Raw genomic sequence first — 19,924 nt, forward strand, 5'->3', positions numbered from 1 at the left:
CTGATGTTCATTGCAACATTATTCACGATAGCCAAAATGTGGGAACAATCCAAGTGTTCATCACATGAATAAACAAAAAGGAATGTTTATGTACAATATACAATAGTACAATATATATGTACTATTCAGCCATAAAAAGAAATGAAGGTCAGGCCAGGCATGGTGGCTCACACCTGTAATCCCAGTACTTTGGGAGGCCAAGGTGGGTGGATTGCTGGTGGAACCCAGGGGTTCAACACCAGCCTGGGCAACATGACAAAACCCTGTCTCTACAAAAAATACAAAAATCAGCCAGGCGTGATGGCACATGCCTGTAGTCCCAGCTACTTGGGAGGTGAGGTGGGAGGATCACTTAAGCCCAGGAGATGGAGGCTGCAGTGAGATAGTGCCACTGCAGTCCAGACTAGGTGACAGAGCAAGACGCTGTCCCCAAAACCAAAACCAAAAACAACAACAAAAAAACAAGAAATGAAATTCTGACACATGCTACAACATGGATGAACCTTGAAAACATTATACTGAATGAAAGAAGCCAGACACAAATGGGCAAATATTGCATGATTCCATTTATATGAAATATCTAGAACATGGAAATTCATAAGACAGAAAGCAGATTCGAACTCACTGGGGTCTAAGGGGAGGGGGGAGTGGAAATTATTGCTTTAATAGATATGGAGTTTATCTTATGGGTGATGACAAGTTTTGGATAGTGTTGATGGTTGCATAACATTATGAATATAGTTAATGCTATTGAGCTCTATACTTAAAAATAACTAAAATGGCAAACTTTATCTTAAATATTTTACCATAATAAAAAGGACAGTGAGGCCGGGTGTGGTGGCTCACACCTGTAATCCCAGGTATTTTGGGAGGCCGAGGCAGGTGGGTCATCTGAGGTCGGGAGTTCAAGACCAGCCTGACCAATAGAGTGAAACCCCATCTCTACTAAAAAAAAAAAAAAAAGGTATATCATAATAATAGTAAAACTGTAGATGTGACTCGAGATTCCTGGCATGGGAATAGACTGAGGGAACTATGGAAAAGAGATAAAATCCAGAGGGGGGAAAAACGCAAAGGCCTAGAATTAGAAGCAAACAAAGCTTCTTGGGAAATGGGAACCTGGGTTCAATGAAGTCACCAGGGGCTGGCAGTGAATGTAGCTGCTGGGGAGCTGAGTGGAGGTCAGATCAGGAGAAGCCTCACGTCTGGCACAAAAGAGGTTGAACCTGGCGCAGCAAGGTTTCTAAGCAGGAAGGAGCTTATGGCTGGTCAGATTTGACCGTGGGTAAAATCACTCCAGCAAGTGTGGGGGATTTATGGCCTGAGAACAGTGCTGAAAGCAGTGAGAGAACGCCACAGGGTCAGCCAGGCGCGAGAAAATAGGCTCTGGCCTCGCTCCCACTCCCCAGCAGCCCCTAGTGCTCCTAAGAGCCAGTGTGAGAAACAGGAGACCCACCTGTGTCTCAGTTCTGTTACCTGATTTAGCACGAGCTTCCCGTGCTCTAACAGGAGACCATATGGCCTTCTCGAGGCTCACCTGGATACCAAGTCTCTAAACTGGGGAGGAAGCCCACATAGAAATTACCTTGGTGATTAAAAAAAAGAAACACCTGTGTGAGCCCTGGACCCTCTAACCTAAATATCTACCTTCCTGGCAAGGTCTCCTGGGGGAGAAGTGAAAGAAGGGGATTTTCCTCCCTTCTGAAAATTCAGATTGCCCCCCTTTTGCACTCCGAAAGAACACGCTTCCTCCTGGTGTGTTGGGGCTCCCTGCCATTCCCCACCCCTGCTGCTCCTCCCTGGACTGACCCACTGCCCATGGCTCCCAGCTCCCCTCGCCCACTGCTGCCAGGTGGAGGTTCTGCTCCTAACCCCCAAGGGCTGCTGCTTCTGTCTGCTTTTCCCCCATGGTGCTCCCAGATACAGCTCCCTGCCAGTAGCTTCTCCACTTTGAGACCCTGTTAACTCAGTCACCTGGGCCCCAGCTCCTTGTTCAGTGACTTCATGTCGGTAGCTTGAAATCAGCGAGGGTGGCAGTATTACAGCACAGGCATCTGCAGACACCACACATCAGAGCTTTTATTTCTGGAGAGCCAGCTGTCATCCGTATCCGTACACTGCCGACAGGGCTTCTGGTTCTTGTAGACAGACTCCTGCAAGAAAAAAAACTGATCCCACAGTGCCAGGCAGGGCTTCAATTCTCTGAGATCCACTAAGTCCCCACCACCTCAGGAGGCAGGGCCAGTGCCCCCTGACATTGTAGAACTTCTCATTTCACCCCTGTGGTCGGGCTAACTGATAGAGGTGGCTCAGTTCACAAGCACATTCTGCAGGCTCCTATGGAACTCGAACTAGAGCGCTGAGTTCTTCAGCAGGAAGGATTGTGTGTGCCATCCAAGAATGGGGACGCTGTTTCCCATAACTGCCAACCCATGTCCTCTCATGTTCCTGGGGTTCAAATGCAAGGAGATGCTGCCCCTACACCCGTCTCAGGCATTTGGACCGGAGTCCAGGCACGTTAGATTCGCCATGTAGGTTTCATGGCCTCTAGGCTGTCTTAGCTCATTAACATCTCGGAGTTAAACTGGAAAGGCCAGAAAGGTGTTAAACAGAAACAAAAACATTGTAATCAATTTGGTTTGACTGTATTTAACCGTTTAGCTTTCCTTTTTATTTGTTTTAAGAGATAGGGCTCACTCTATCACCCAGCCTGGAGTACAGTGATGTGATCATTGCTCATTGCAGCCTTGAACTCCCAGGCTCAAGTGATCCTCCTGCCTCAGCCTACTGAGTAGCTGGGGCTATGGTGGGCACCATTATGCCTGGATAACTTTCTTATTTTTGTGGAGACCGGGTCTGGCTATCTTGCCCACGCTGGTCTCTAACTTCTGAGCTCAAGCGGTCCTCCCCTCTCAGCCTCCCAAAGTGCTGGGATTTCAAATGTGAGCCACAGTGACCACTGTTGGCTTTCTGAGACATTTAAGATCATGTACATTATTGTTAATTATGATTGTTTTTGTCATTCAGTTTGTGTGATTTTCCAAAGAGTACACTTTGAATCTCCAGGTGTGTTTGAATTGTCCCCCTCCTTGCTCACTGACAGGCTGAAGTCCTAAGCCCCAGCACCTCAGAATATGACCTTATTTGGAAATCAGGCGATTGCAGATGTAATTAGTTAAGATAAGGGCATGCTGGAGTAGGGTGGGCCCCAAATCTAATCTGACTGGTGTTCTTATAAAAGGGGGATATGTGGACACAGGAAGAATGCCACGTGTACATGAAGCTGGCCATCTACAACCCAGGAGAGAGGCCTGGAACAATCTTCCCTCACAGTCCTCAGAACTGGAACCAAGGCTGCCCACACCTTGAACACAGACTTCCATCCTCCAGGGCTGTGAGACAGCACACGTCTGCTGAGTTAGCCCCCCCCAGCTTATGGCACTTTCTGACAGCAGCGCTAGCTAACCAATACGCTCTCTTGCTAAACGTACTTTTCCGTTTGTGCCCCACCAGGGTTTGCAGACAAGCAAAATTGTCATGGTTCCCTAACGCCTCAGAATGTTTTCTTCCTAAGTCACTTTTTAAAATTATTACTTACAGTGAGGAAAAACTGAAATATTGCAATGCCATCTACAATTAGGATTAGTCCCAACCACTCAGAAACGTTAAAAACTGATCTAATAAAAATAAAGAACCTTAAGACGCATTAAACTCTTAAGCTGCTCAGAAGCTGCTGCTTCTGTTCGTGGACACGCAGATTTGCCACAGTTGACATCACTGGCCACGTGCTGTCTTGTGTTTGTTACTTAACATCTCATGACAAGTATTTCCACGTAGTGACAATGTTCATATCTTATTTAAGTAGCGACTTACTAGTCATTTGTTATGTTCTCATTTTTCACTAAATTTTTGTGTAATTTGTTTAATTCCATTTAAACTTTTTCCTCGGGGCATGTATGGGAAGAATTCGGGATTCCAGTTTTAGCCCCTGTCACACGGAACCCCGTTCTTCTCTAGACTGAGCGGATCTGTGGTTTCCCCAGAAATAAAAACGACGCGTACAGGTTTCTCCCTCCCCTTGACGTCATTTCGTTTGACCCTTTGTAATGATTTTCCCTAGTTTCTCGAAAGCTTGCCCTAGTCTTAACGCTGCTTTCGCGTTTCCTTATATCGCTAAGCGGGAGGTGGCCCCGCACTCTAAGCATCCGGCTCATTGTCATGCTTTACCGGGACCCCAGCGACTCTGCACCCTTGGCGCTCGGCGCCCTAGCCCTCCGCGGCGTGCACCCGGGTGCGGGTGTTGTTGCAGCGGCGCCCGCCAGGAGGCAGCGCAGGCTCGGTGTTGGCTGCGACGTCCCACAATGCACCGGGCTCTGGGGCCTGCACTACCTCTTGAACCCAGCTGCAGGGCCTCGAGAAGGCGGGCCCGCGAGCCGGCGGGGGCGGGTCCTCCGAGGAAAGGGCCGGGAGCCTACGCGTAGGCGGTGGTCGGGACGTTAGGGGGCGGGGCCGGGAGCCGCCGAGGGGGCGGTGGGCGGGGCATTCGGTCGGGGGCGGGCCCGAGAGCCGCCGGGGGGCGGTGGGTGGGACCGGCAGCCGGCAGGGCCGGGACTGCCGAGCGCCGGGGGCGGGGCCTCAGGGGGCGGTACTGTGGAGAGGGCGGGGCCAGGCCACTGGCCCTGTTGCCCGCCGCAGTGGCAGCCGCGGGAGAGCGCGGGACCTGGCGCTGCAGCGAGGTAGGGGCTCTTCGGGATCTTCCCTTTCGGGAGTGGGAAGTCTTTTCTGCGTCGTGCTAATGGGAGAAGCGGCGAGCTGCTAAAATTTAGAGACGGCTTCGCACTTCTCGCCGTAGCCCGGGCTTTGCCCGGGGAATCGATTTTAAAACTCTTTGTCTGGCCCCGTCGTCCTGTCCGCGGGCCGGACGTGGGGCGCCTGCTCTGGGTGTCTGGGGCGGGCGATTGCAAGCTCGCGGTGCATGCCTCCTGCCTCGAGTGTGGACGTGAACTCCGGGGTGGGCTGGGCTGGGTTTCTGCAGAGGCGGGAATGTGTGAGAGCTGGGAGAGTGTGGCTGTCAGCAGGGGTCCGTATCACACTGTGGCCGGGGGTCCCAACCCCTGCTGCCTCGGGTACGGGGTAAGCGGCATCTGCCACCCTCCCGCCGCGCGCTGTCAGGAGGCGCCGTCCCCGTGGGTAAGCCCGTGCCGTGGGTGCCCTCCCGTCCCTGCAGCCCCAAACATACCTACCCCAGAGGACACCACAGAATGCGGACCCCAAAGCCAGCTGTACCCGCGAGCCCCTCAGCACAGCTAACTTTAATTTGGTATCCCACAATTGGAGCTTTTCAAAAGTTAAGTTTGGCAGATTGGAAGCCTGGGAATAGGGGGCGCTAGGAATGCTGCATTTTGTTGGTGTCTGTCCTCAGCCTGTTTCTGGGTCACCCTGCAAGGCTCCATCCGTTCAGTCTCACCCCTTGGTAAGAATGTCCTGCCCTGAAGGCTCCAGGCTGAAAGTCTAAGGTGACCCCATCTTTGCCTACTTTTCAAGGTTTGGCAAAGCACGTGTGTCTTTTGATCCTTATCCCCCATGTAGCATAATTCATGTTTTTAAAGGTATGTTTTTATTTAAAACCTTCACCCTATATTTTCATTCCCATAAAGACGAATTGGTTGATTTTACTTGTTAACTCCTTTAGGTGTTTAGTAATAAAGGTTATAATTAGGAAAACTGAAAGGTATTCATCAGGTAAACACGATCCTCCTTAACGAATTTGCTGATCATAAAAGGAAGCAGATGGGAAATCAGGCAAGCTTGGTTTTAAAACATTTCTGCCTCTGAGAAGGTTGAACTATTAAAATTACATTTATTGTTCATTCCAAGTCTAAAATGCTAGCAATGAACTCAGATTCCTTTTTTGCTAGACGTTCATACCTGTTGACTTGAGATAATAAAAAGTAAGAAAATTCTCCCCATCCCCAGAACTAAAGAAAATTCTTTCAAATTGTTCTCACCTTACCTATCCCCAGGGAAAGGAGGTAAGTCTCAGGTTGTTGGGATTCTAAATATTTTGTTAAGCAGAAATTCCTGCTGGTCCTTAACTTTGCTCTGGAATTATCAGTTCTTTTTCAAAATGTGAAATTATGAATTGCCTATTATATACAATATTCCACATCTCACATTAATATTCATTTAAAAGTGTTGTGAGGCCAAGCGTGGTGGCTCTCACCTGTAATCCTAGAACATTGGGAGGCCGAGGTGGGAGGATTGCTTGAGCTCAAGAGTTCAAGACCATCCTGGGCAACATGGAGAAACCTCATGTCTACAAAAAATGAAAAAGTTAGCTGGCATGGTAGTGAGCACCTGTGGTCCCAGCTACTTGGTAGGCTGAGGTGGGAGGATCACTTGAACCTGGGAGGCAGAGGTTGCAGTGAACCGAGACCACTCCACTGCACTCCATCCAGCCTGGGTGACAGAGTGAGACCCTGTCTCAAAAAATAAAAATCATTGTGTATTTGTGAGTAAAAAGAAACAAATCTTTAAAAGATTAAAAACAAGAAAAAATTAATATATGTTAGTGATTACCATTTTGACTTCCCTGGAGCGACAGTAAACCCAAAAGATAAAACCAAAATCTAGTCATTAATAGTCACTAACACCATAAGGACTAGAAGGCACCATTTGAAGCTTAAAAAGAAGTTTAAAGACATCTTAAATTCAGACAATAACTTTGCACAGTGGTTTGCGAACATCGGTAAACCCATAGCCTCAAGTGATTCCTATGGAAAGACACTGACACTCAGATCAAGAAATTTAAATACAAATTCAGGGCTTACTAAAAAAATAAGCAGATCAAGGGTCTCCAACATCAACTGTAAATACACCCATGTTAGGTTAATTTAAAAAATGATCCACTGTTTTTTACAAAATTCCAATGCCCGTATGCTTCCAAAAAGGCACAACTGGCATAGTTTTTGCTTCTAAAGGAGGTAAACTTTAAAAACGGACCTGTAGTTACAGACTGGCACTTAGAGGAGTTAACATAAACAGGTGACTGACTCATCAATTACTCATTTTTTCTGAGGATTATTTACCTACTAAGTGCAAGACTGGACTCATAGCTTTAGCTCACTCCTAGTGAAAACACTGTACATAGGATCTATTAATGGAGGCTGTGTCATCAAGACCTCAGAAGTAGGGGCCAGTGTATTTCTTAGGCACTGATGAAACAGAAGCATCTCTCAGAAGAACCATAAAGACATGAGTAGCTCTGTGTTAAAACACATCATTTATTTGGAAGGGAGAAAGGAACAGAGAAAGAACAACAGAGAGGAACTCAGAGCATTTCCTCTGTGGCTTCCCCTTTTGTGGTGCCAATTTTAAAAAAAAGTTCTTTATTGTCTAATGATACTAATTTTTAAATAATAGTCATGTAATGTGAGGCTATAGAAGCAGTTATTCTGAAGGAGAGAGTCACTCATACATGAACTATCCAGGTTTCCAATAATAAAAACATCACTCTATTCCTATTCATGTATTTGTTCAATAAACACCCTAGCACAGTTCTAGGATTAGGAATATGAAGATGAATAGTTTAACATGTGACTTTAAGAGGCTGATCTAGTTGGGGAAATCAACCCAGAGATAATTATAGTATGTACATGGTATGATGATAGATGTCTGCTCGTAGTGCTATTGGACCTCTGAAAAAATCAATGGCTGAAATTAGTATTAAAGGATGACTAAGTTTTAGCCAGAAGTGGGAGGAGAGTGCTCCAGGTAGAGGGGACAAACATTAAGAAAATCATGGAGGTAAAGGCCAGGCACGGTGGCTCATGCCTATAATCCCAGCACTTTGGGAGGCCAAGGTGGGAGGATTGCTTGAACCCAGGAGTTTGAGACCAGCTTGGACAATATAGTGAGACCACATTTCTCCAAAAAAAAAAAAAAAAAAAAATTAGCCAGGTGAGGTGGTGTACTCCTATTGTCTCAGCTACTTGGGAGGCTGAGGTGTGAGGATCGCTTGAACCCGGGAGGTGGAGGTTACAGTGAGCTGAGAGATTGCACAATTGTACTACGATCTGGGCAACACAGTGAGACCCTGTCTAAAAAAAAAAAATTAAATTAAAAAAAGTTTTTAAATGATGGAGATAAAGTACCAAAATATGAGGCCCAGAAAGATACAGAAAAAGACTAAAGAAAGAGGAAGGGGTCACACCATAAAAAGTCTTGTAAAGGCAGGGGGAGCCACTGGAAACTTTGCTGGGAGAATAACAGGATCAGATCTGCTTTAAGCAGCTTACTCTGAGACTTCACTGAAGAATGGACTTAGGAGGATAGGAGGCAGGAAGAGCCGTTAAGAGGCTGCAACGGTGATTAGGAAAGAAATGATGAGGGTGCAGCATTGGTGGAATGTGTGACCAAATGGTCATTCATTCTTAGACATTATCAGCTTTCTTAGACATGATTTCATTTGGTTTTTATAACCACCCTTTGGTTTTTGTAGGGTAGATTAATAGGCTCATTCTACAAGTGTTTACTTAGGTGTTTTGTGTTCACTATCCCTGATTCTTACAAAAACCCTATGAATTGAGCATTATTAGCCCATTTCCCAGAAGTGTGTACTAAGGCACCAGTGAGGGCAGAGGCACAATCAGCCCCAGGTGTGGTCTTTCATACAGGGCTCATTCTGAACAGCAGGTAGGTCCTTGCCTCTGAAGACGGAGGTGGGACAACCCTTCCAGGTAAACCCACACCTCAGGCGCCAGCATGGGAGTGAGACCGCAGTGTCTGGCTTCTCAAGCAGTGCTGTTTATGCATTTAAAAGTCCCCTGGCCTAGTGCGGTGGTTCATGCTTGTAATCCCAGCACTTTGGGAGGCTGAGGCAGGCGGATCATGAGGTCAGGAGATCGAGACCATCCTGGCTAACACCGTGAAACCCTGTCTTCACTAAAAATACAAAAAATTACCCGGGCATGGTGGTGGGCGCCTCTAGTCCCAGTTACTTGGGAGGCTGAGGCAGGAGAATGGTGTGAACCCGGCACGTGGAGCTTGCAGTGAGCCAAGAGCACTCCATTCTGGGCGACAGAGCGAGACTCCATCTCAAAAAATAAAAAATAAAAAAAAAAATTAAAAAAAATTTCCCTTGAGGCTGGGCACGGTGGCTCATGACTAATCCCAGCACTTTGGGAAGCTGAGGCAGGCAGATCACTTAAGACTGGGCAACATGGCAAAACTCGTCTCTACAAAAAATACAAAAATTAGCCTGGCATGGTTGTGCATCTGTTGTCCCAGCTACTAGTTGGGGCTGAGCCGGGAGGATCTCTTGAGCTGAGGAGGTAGAGGCTGCAGTGAGCTAGTATAGAAGTTCTGGAAAAAATGAAACATAGAATTATATGATCAGCAATGCCACTTCTGGATTTAAACCCAAAAGAATTGTAAGCAGGGATTTGAATAGATATTTGTACATCCATGTGCCTAGCAAAGTTCTTTACAATAGCCAAAAGGTGGCTGCTGCCTCAGTGTCCATGGACAGATGAATGGATAAACAAGACCTGTCAATACAAACAGTGGAATATTATTCAGCCTTAAAAAAGAAGTTCTGAGACATGGTATAACATGGATGAACCTTAAGGACATCATGCTAAGTGAAATAAGCCAGTCACAAAAGGACAGATACTATATGATTCTACTTGTATGAGATCCCTAAAGCAGTCGAGTTCATAGAGACAGAAAGCATGGGGGTTGCCAGAAGCTGGGGAGAGGAGGAGTGGGGAGTTAGTGTTTAACGGGTATAAAGTTTCAGCCTGGGAAGATGAAAAAGTTCTAGAGAAGGATGATGGTGATGGTTATGCAACAATGTGAACATACGTAATGTCATAGACCATTGCACTTAAAAATGGTTAAGATAGGCTGAGCACGTTGACTCAACACTTGTAATCCCAGCACTTTGGGAGGCTGAGACTGGTGGATCACCTGAGGTCAGGAATTCAAGACCAGCCCGGCCAATGTGATGAAACCCCGTCTCTACTAAAAACACAAAAATAATCTGGGTGTGGTGTCACGCTCCTCTAATCCCAGCTACTCGGGAGACTGAGGCAGGAGAATTGCTCGAACCCAGGAGGCAGAGGTTGCAGTGAGCCGAGATCGCACCACTGCACTCCAGCCTGGGCAACTGGGTGAGACTCCATCTCAAAAAATAAAAAGAAATAGTTAAGATAGCTGGGCAGGGTGGCCTCACGCCTGTAATCCCAGTGACTCAGGAGGCTGAGGCAGGAGGATCACTTGAGCCAAGGTTGAGGCTGCAGTGAGCTATCATTGCACCACTGCTCCAGCCTGGGCAACAAAGTGAGACCTCGTCTCTTAAATAAAATAAAAAATGGTGAAAATGGCCAATTTTATGTTCAGTCTATTTTACCACACACGTAAAAATTTCCATGGAACGTCACTTTATGATCAGATTTTCAAGATCTAGGAGCTTGTGACAAACTTGTTTTTTGTTTGTTTGTTTTTTGAGACAGAGTCTCACTCTGTTGCCCAGGCTGGAGTGTAGTGGCACAATCTCTGCTCAGTACAACCTCTGCCTCCCAGGTTCAAGCAATTCTCCTGCCTCAGCCTCCCGAGTAGCTGGGATTGCAGGTGTACATCGTCATGCCTGGCTCAGTTTTGTATTTTTTGTAGAGATAGGGTTTCACGGTGTTGGCCAGGCTGATCTCCAACTCCTGACAGATTTGTGATAAGGAAGACTAGGAAATGCAATTGGGAAGATTAAAATGGGCATCTCATAGATCACAGCCCAAGGAAAGAATGCTGGCTGGATTCCTGGAGGACAAATCACAGAATGAGAAGCTGAAAGGTGGCAGAGATGGCATTTAGTTCAACTTCCTCTTTTTACAGATGAGAACAGTAAGGCCCGAGTTATCCAGTGACTGCCTAGGGTCACTGAGCAACTTCAAGCAAAGGGAGGATGTGAAGCCAAAACCTGTCCACCCTCCCCCACCCCCACCCTCCCATTCCCCCTGAAAGACAACCAGTGCCTGGTACTGAGAAGGAATCTCTGGGCTGACTGACAAAGCTGTGCTCTGGCTTGCTTTTCAAGCAGAAAACAAACCGAGTTTTCCATCTCCATCAGTCTTGCTACAGCATATTCATAGGACTACCATGGCTGAAGAGATTTGGGTGCTCAGAATTTGGTGTTTGGTTGCTGGCTGTCTAGGTATCAAGGTGGAAAAGTGGTGATGTTAGAGTTCGTTCGTTCATTCATTCATTCATTATCAAATATTTGAGGGCTGACAACGTGTCAAATATCTTTTCCAATTTCTAGTTTTTCTATCTAGTAACAACCATCTGCCATCTTTATTCTAGATGTTCTGCCAGTTGCCCTTGGACATAAACTTCTTTTACATAAGCTTTCATTGAGTCCTGGATGGGGCCACTCGGGAATAGGTAGAGTTGGAGGGTGGATGATATGAGATGAAGGTGGGCAGTACCAGATGCCAGACAGAGTTTCATTTCCGTCAAGGAAGCCACCCAGAGCTACAGGATTCCATTTCAGACATGTGTCTAGGGGCTGTAACATGCAGAAGTGGAATCCTGTTAGTGTAACTTGCTCCCGCAGAGACCAGGTATGGGGATTGCCTGGAGGTCTAAATGCCTGCATGGATGTTCAGAGTGATACATGCAGCAGAAAACTCAAAAGACAGACTAAAAGGAGAGATATTCAGAGATAAGCAGAGATGCAAAGAGAGAGAGAGAGATGTGGAAGAGAGTGCAATCTGGAAGAACCACAATTTTCCTGGGATGACATCTCAATCTTGTGGCCTCTAAGGATAAAGCCAGACTGACTCGTCACAATGATGCATAAAGGTAGATAGAGCCTCTTTTTCTTTTTTAACTGATACGGTTTCGCTATGTCCTCACCCAAATCTCATCTTGAATTGTAGCTCCCATAATCTCCATGTGTCTTGGGAGGGACCTGATGGGAGGTAATTGATACATGGGGGCAGGTTTTTCCCGTGCTGTTCTCATGATAGTGAATAAGTCTCTTGAGATCTGATGGTTTTATAAAGGGGAGTTCTCCTGCACACACACTCTTGCCTGCCACCATGTAAGATGTGCCTTTGCTCCTCCGCCTTCTGCTGTGATTATGAGACCTCCCCAGCCATGTGGAACTGTGAGTCCATTAAACCTCTTTTTCTTTATAAATTACCCAGTCTTGGGTATGTCTTTATTAGCAGTACTAATACATTAACCCACTATTTGTACCTGCTTGCTTCCAGGAGAGTTGAGTTGTAGACTACACGATAAAACAACTTTAAAAATGAGGCACTAGGGTGGTTTAGTAAAACAATGACCAGCTTTGAAACCACTTATCAAACTCTGGAACCTTGGAAAAATTACCTAACCTACCAGAATGTTATGTTTCCTTATCTGTAAAATGCAGATAACAACAACTTTACAGAGTGTTGGGAGAACTAGAAATCCATTAGTGTTTTCATTCAGCATTTTCACTGAGTGCTACATTAGTGGCAATACTGTGTTAGGAGCAGAACAGGTAAGGATGGGTAAGACATGGTGCCTGTCCCTTGAGAGGCTTATAACTGGGGCGGAGGAAGACAGACACGTAGATAGACAAGTGGGTGAGGTGTCAAAGAACTTTGCTGGAAATGCATACAGGAAAGAAAGAAGGTCTATCAGGAAATGTGTGCAGAAAGAAGGAAGGCATGTCAGGAATGGCATGGGGCCAGGCATATAGGAGACACAGTAGATACTAGCTGTTTTTAAAATTATAAAACATAAAAATGATCAAAGCAATGAAGCAGAAATAAATCTCATGGGACACCTGAGATGAGACATTTTGGCAGAGAATTTGGCTTTAAGTCTCTTAGAAGCCACGACAGAAAAGGAAACAGGTTGGGTGACATCATTTTCTTATTCTAGTAAGAGAAAGTACACAGATTCAACTTTAGAGAGGACTTTTTTTTTTTTTTTTTTTTTTTTTGGAGCTAAATCAAGGAAGGATTTATCACGTGGACTCCCTTGAATATAATTTTGAAGCTGTGAACAGTACCATCAGTAACATTTTATGGACAGCTCTGATGGTTTTTATACCACGGCACTCCTCTTACCTTTGGTGGAAGCTCTCTGGAGTTATCACTGACGTGTAAAGTGGTTTACTGTTAGAATCCTGGTGTGCTAGGATTCTGGGAGAGTCACTTTCAGGAAGTTACCTGGCGATGAGTCATCAGAAGAACCTGGAGAAGTGAGAGGATTGGAAAAGTTCTCAGTGTTCTGAGCTCAGTTATTTTCTCTGTGCTACAGGGCAGAGGATCCCTTGGCATGAAATAAGAGCTGAGTGGTCCAACAGGCGTTGAAGTGTTAAAACAAGAATAGAATAAGTCCTGTGCTAATCCTGACATAAGATAGTAGGCTCTGGGGATGATAATGCCTACTGCTGATGGGAAGACCAGGGATTAGCAACCAGCCAGGGAATATACTTCAGATAAACTAAACAGGAGGTAGGGTGATGTCATGGAAAAGGCATAGACTTTGAAGTCAGGTTTATCAGGTTCAAATCCTAGGTCTGCTAGTTGGTAGTTTCACAAATTACTTAATTTTCTGATCCTCAATGGGATATTAAGAGTTATCTTGGGCCAGGCATGGTGACTCACGCCTGTAATCCCAGCACTTTGGGAGGCCGAGATAGGTGGTTCGCAAGGTCAAGAGATCGAGACCATCCTGCCCTACATGGTGAAACCCCATCTCTACTAAAAATATAAAAATTAGCTGGGTGTGGTGGTACACGCCTGTAGTCCCAGCTTCTAGGGAGGCTGAGGCAGGAGAATCTCTTGAACTTGAGAGGCAGAGGTTGCAGTGAGCTGAGATCGAGCCACTGCACTCTGGCCTGATGACAGAGTGAGACTCCGTCCTGCCCCCGCTCCCCGTGCCGCACCAAAAAAAGTTATCTTGGGCTGGGCGTGGTGGGTCACGCCTGTAATCACAGCACTTTGGGAGGCTGAGGCAGGTGGATCACCTGCGGTCAGGAGTTCAAGACCAGCCTGACCAACATGGTGAAACCCCATCTCTAATAAAAATACAAAAATTAGCTGGGCACCGTAATCGCAGCTACTTGGGAGGCTGAGGCAGGAGAATCGCTTGAATCCGGGAGACAGAGGTTGCAATGAGCCGAGTTCACGCCATTGCACTCCAATCTGGGCAACAAGAGTGAAACTCCATTTCAAAAAAAAAAAAAGAGTTATCTCATATTTCTAGTTGTTTTGCCAATTAAAGATAAGGTATATAAACAATAGTAATAGTAATAATAATGAGTGCTAACAATGATTGAGACCTTAGTGCAGGCCCTCTGCTAAGTGCTTTAACTGCATTATTTCATTTCTTCTTCTTCTTTTTTTTTTTTGAGATGGAGTCTTGCTCTGTTGCCAAGGCTGGAGTGCAGCGGTACGATCTTGGCTCACCACAACCTCTGTTTCCTGGGTGGAAGCGATTCTTCTGCCTCAGCCTTCCAAGTAGCTGGGATTTACAGGCGTACTACCATGCCCAGCTGATTTTTGTATTTTTTAGTAGAGATTGGGTTTCACCATGTTGGCCAGGCTGGTCTTGAACTCCTGACCTCAGGTGATCTGCCTGCCTCGGCCTCCCAAAGTGCTCTGATTACAGGCATGAACCACCACGCCCAGCCACATTTATTCTTAATAGCAACTCTCTATGGTACATACTACCTGGCAACTAGAGGATGCTCAGCAGATGGTATATATTGGTATCATTTGTTTCAAATTAATAAATAATAAAAATATTAAATCTGGCCCATTGTCTGTTTTTGTAGTCCATGAGCTAAGAATGGTGTATAAATTTTTAAGTGGTTGAGGAAAAAAATTAAAATAGAGGCCGGGTACGATGGCTCACACTTGCAATCCCAGTGCTTTGAGAGGCCGAGGCAGGAGGATCACTTGAGGCCAGGATTTCAAGACAAGCCTGGGTAACATAGCAAGACCCCATCTCTACAAAATATTTAAAAATTAGGCAGGTGTGTTGGCGCACACCTGTATTCACATCTACTCAGGAGGCTGAGGCTGGAGGATCACTGGAGCCTGCGAGGTTGAGGCTGCAGTGTGCCATGACTGCACCACTGCACTCCAGCCTGGGCAACAGAGGGAGACCTTGTCTGCAAAAAAAATAATAAAAATAAAAAAACAAATCAGGCCAGGTGTGGTGGCTCACTCCTGTAATCTCACGTTGGGAGGCTGAGGTGGGCAGATCACTTGAGTCCAGGAGTTTGAGACCAGCCTGGCCTTCTCTACTAAAAATACAAAAATTAACCGGGTGTGATGGTGGGCGCCTGTAGTCCCAGCTACTTGGCAGGCTGAAGCACGAGAATCACGTGAACCCAGGAGGCAGAGGTTGCAGTGAGTTGAGATTGCCCCACTGCAGTCCCGCCTGAGTGACAGAATGAAACTCTGTCTCAAAAAAAAAAAAAAAAAAATTTATGACATATGAAAATGATTTAAATTTAAATTTTTTTTTTTTTTTTTTTTTTTTTTTTTTTTTTTTTGAGACGGAGTCTGGCTCTGTCGCCCAGGCTGTGGTGCAGTGGCCGGATCTCGGCTCACTGCAAGCTCCGCCTCCCGGGTTTAGCCCATTCTCCTGCCTCAGCCTCCCGAGTAGCTGGGACTTACAGGCGCCCGCCACCTCGCCCGGCTAGTTTTTTGTATTCTTTAGTAGAGACGGGGTTTCACCATATTAGCCAGGATGGTCTCGATCTCCTGACCTCATGATCCGCCCGTCTCGACCTCCCAAAGTGCTGGGATTACAGGCTTGAGCCACCGCGCCTGGCCAAATTTCAGTGTTTATAAGGTTTCCTTAGAACACATTCATGCCCTTTTGTTTACATGCTGTCTAAAGATGTTACATGCCGTCTAAAGCCATCAGTGCTGCATTAATCTTCAGTGGTTGTGACAGAGATACGAATGGCCTGCAAAGCCCTACATGTTTACTATGTGGCCCTTGACAGAAAACGTTTGCTGATCCCTGATTTAGAACAAGACTTCCAGGGGCAGCTACAGAACAGAAACTCAGCCGACCTCTGTAAGCAAGATCGCCCAGGGGTGACTTTTCAGACATGGAATCCGGTAGGAGCAGAAATCCCATCTGCCCCCTTGTTGAGACCCATGGACAGGGCCTGTGCTGGGCAGTCCCGCATGCACATGGGCCGGGTTGAGGAGAGAAACAGGGCTGGGGCCAAGCCCATCTAGGGCCAGAACTTAGTGGAGCAGGCTGAGAAATCTGGGATCTCTGAGCTTTTTGTTTCTATGCTTTCGCATTTGTTTGCTTTTCCCTTTGTATTTTAGCAAAAATTCTCTTTTAAAATTCTCGTTGAAGCTAAACCAAGGAGGAGAAATGATCTATTCACATCTGGGCCAGGAGAGAGTCCGAAGTTCTTCATTGTTCTTAAGCCATGCTGTGTCTGCCTGGCCCCTGTCACTTCCTTGTCGGGACTCCCCTCCTGATCACTCCCTATACCCTGGCTCTGCCCAGGCCCTGCAGCTCGCAGCACCCAGGAAGAAGTCTGCTGCACCCTTCATGCTGTTTTATTCTCTGCTGGTCCCTCTGTTTCCTACCCCTCCACACCTTCCCAGCCTGGCGGAATCCTCAGCCTTCAAGATTCTGCTGAAGTGCCACCTCCTCCTCCAGGAGGCCCTCCCTCGCTCTTTCTGCCCATCCGGAAAGAGATGACCACATCTGCTTTTTTCTTTTTTCTTTTTTTTTTTCGAGATGGAGTCTCACTGTGTTGCCCAGGGTGGGGTGCAGTGGTGCAATCTCAGCTCACTGCAACCTCCACCCCCTGGGTTTAAGTGATTCTCCTGCCTCAGCCTCTGTAGTAGCTGGGATTACAGGCAGGCACCGCCATACTCAGCTAATTTTCTGTATTTTTAGTATAGACAGGTTTTGCCATGTTGGCTAAGCTGGTCTTGAATTCCTGACCTCAAGTGATCTGCTCGCTTTGGCCTCCCAAAGGGCTGAGATTACAGGGATGAGCCACCGCGCCTGGCTGACATCTGCCTTTTTGCCACACTCTACCTCCTATCCTACCACCTATCACTCTGCATGGGCAATGTCCACTGTCCATGGATTCTTTCCCATTAGGGATGACATTATAAGCTTAGCACCCTACACGGCTCCTGGACCATGGTAACCTGGAGTGTGTGAAGGCTGAAAATGAGGATCAGAGTCCTCTGAAGGACTGGGAGGAATGAACTTTCTCACTCAAGAACTAGAAATTCCTTAATAAGAGATGATGGTGATAAATGGAAACTCAAGCAAGGAAGGCCTAGGTGGCAATATTCCTGGCTGGGCTTTTTTCTTTTCCCTTATGTGAAGGATATTGAATCATTCAGTAGGAAATACCCTTAACTGTAAAAGACAGAAAGCACTAAGCAAGGAATGGTGGCACGCACTTGTAGTCCCAGCTACTCAGGAGGCTGAGGCATGATCACCTGAGCCAAGGAGTTTGAGACCAGCCTGGGCAACATAGCAAGACTGGTCTCTAAAAAAAAAAAAAAAATTATCTGGGTTCAGTGATGTGCACCTGTAGTCACAGCTCTTCAGGAGGCTAAGGTGGGAGGATCACTTGAGGCCAGGAGTTCGAGACCAGCCTGGGCAACATAGTGAGACCCCCGACTCCAAACACACACACACACACACACACACACACACACACACACACACACTCTAATCAAACAATATTCATGTAATACCTCTCCAAGGACTTATAGCACAAGACTACATTGTAATTCAGAGAAGACATTTCAGGAGGGGCTGAGACAATATTGTGCAACAACTTTGTTGATGATAAAATATAAGGATAGAATTTTCTTTTCTCTTTTCTTTTCTTTTCAATAGAGATGGGGTTTTGCCATGTTGGCCAGACTGGTTTTGAACTCCTGAGCTCAAGCAATCTGCCTGCCTTAGTCTCTCAAAGTGCTGGCATTACAGGCGTGAGTCACTGCCCCTGGCAGAGGATGGAATTTGAAAAATGCAAATGTTGGCCTAGCGCGGTGGCTCACACCTGTAATCCTAGCACTTTGGGAGGCTGAGGCAGGTAGATCACCTGAGGTCAGGAATTCAAGACCACCCTGGGCAACACAGTGAAACCCCGTCTCTACTAAAATACAAAAAAATTAGCTGGGTGTGGTGGTGCGCACCTGTAGTCCCAGCTACTTGGGTGGCTGAGGCAGGAGAATCGCCTGAACCCAGGAGGCAGAGGTTGCAGTGAGCCGAGATCGCACCACTGCCCTCTAGTCTGGGCAACAGAGCGAGACTCCATTTCCCAAAAAAAAAAAAAAAAAAAAGCAAATGTCTAACTTGGCCAGGAGATAAGATCTTTCAAGTACACATGAGCTCTTATCACTTTCAACAGAATCTTGTCACAAGACAAGGAAGGATTTGGGGCTGGAAGGATCTTAACTAATAGCCTCTTGTTATCTGCTCTCTCCAAGGGCAATATCTGCCCTTAAGAGAATGGTTGTCTATAATTTTGACCTCAGCTGGGTGATCACTGAGCTCTCAAGACCTTTATCTTATAAGAACAGTTTGAGTTGGTTTTTTCATACTCTCACTCTAGCCTAGGAATCCTTTCGGCCACTTTGGGCCTGTTGTGAGTTCCTAGGGTGGCAGATCTCCATGAGCTTGCCCGTTTACTCTGCAGAAAACTTAGTGTTATAGCAGGTTGGCACATGGTGGCTTATGCCTATAACCCCAGCACTTTGGGAGGCTGAGATGGGTGGATCACCTGAGGTCAGGAGTTTGAGACCAGCCTGACCAACATGGTGAAACCCTGTCTCTACTAAAAATACAAAAATTAGCTGGACATGGTGGCGTGTGCCTGTAATCCCTGCTTGAATCCAGGAGGCAGAGGTTGCAGTAAGCTGAGATCCTGCCACTGCACTCCAGCCTGGGCAACAGAGCAAGACTGTCTCAAAAAAAAATCAAACAAACATAGTGTTATATCAGCCAACCTAAAGGTTCCTCTTTCAGGTCATTGATGAAAAATGTCCCAGTAATAACATTTCTTTATAAAAGAAACCTTTTATAAATCAGTCATTTTATTGTAATCAAACTTCTAGATTCCATTCTTTCTCATCAGGTTCTGGTAAAATGGGAACAGTTTCTATGATCAACGGGACTCTCCTAGCTTAGTCTATTTTCTAGCCAGCTTTCTCTCTCTCCTGTTCTCCACAGCAGATTTTCAAACACCCCCATTCCCCTTAAACCTCCCAGGTTCCCATCACTCCCGGCAAAGAGCCAGCCGGCTACTTTATGGAGATAGGAGAGACAGTCAGTTCCTGCTGCCGTCCAGGTGCATCTGAGCAAGTTTTTCTCTCTTTCTATCTCATTCCAGCTGAAGAAGTATCACTGCTTTGATTAGGGCCAACCTTTAAATCTGTTGATTGAATCAGCATGGTAGTGGCCTGTGTCTATAATCCCAGCTACTCAGGAGACTAAGGTGGGAGGATCACTTGAGCCCAGGAGTTTGAGACTAGCCTGGGCAACATAGCAAGACCCCATCTCTAAAAAAAAAAAAAAAAAAATCAATCTGTGGATTGGCCTGTGCTCTAGGCCTTCTCCCTCCTTTAGGGTCTCTCTCATTGATGATCACCTCTCCTGCATCCTTCTTGGCCTTTACACCTTGTCCCATCTCATCCGTCAAAGTCTGTCTTCCTCCAGCAACCCGCCCCTTCACAGCCCAGCTTCTTGGCTTAGAATTGTTTCTCTCCAGGGACCTCCTTCCTCTTCGGCTCCCCAGCTGCCTTCACTCTGGCATCTGTTCCCCTGGCTGCACTGAAACCATCCTTGCAAAAGTCACAACCACTTTCCTGCTGCTAAACCCAATGTATGTGTCTTAGTCCTTATCTAA

Source organism: Theropithecus gelada, chromosome 8 (genome assembly GCF_003255815.1).
Source record: "Theropithecus gelada isolate Dixy chromosome 8, Tgel_1.0, whole genome shotgun sequence".
In the NCBI taxonomy this organism is placed as follows: Eukaryota; Metazoa; Chordata; class Mammalia; order Primates; family Cercopithecidae; genus Theropithecus; species Theropithecus gelada.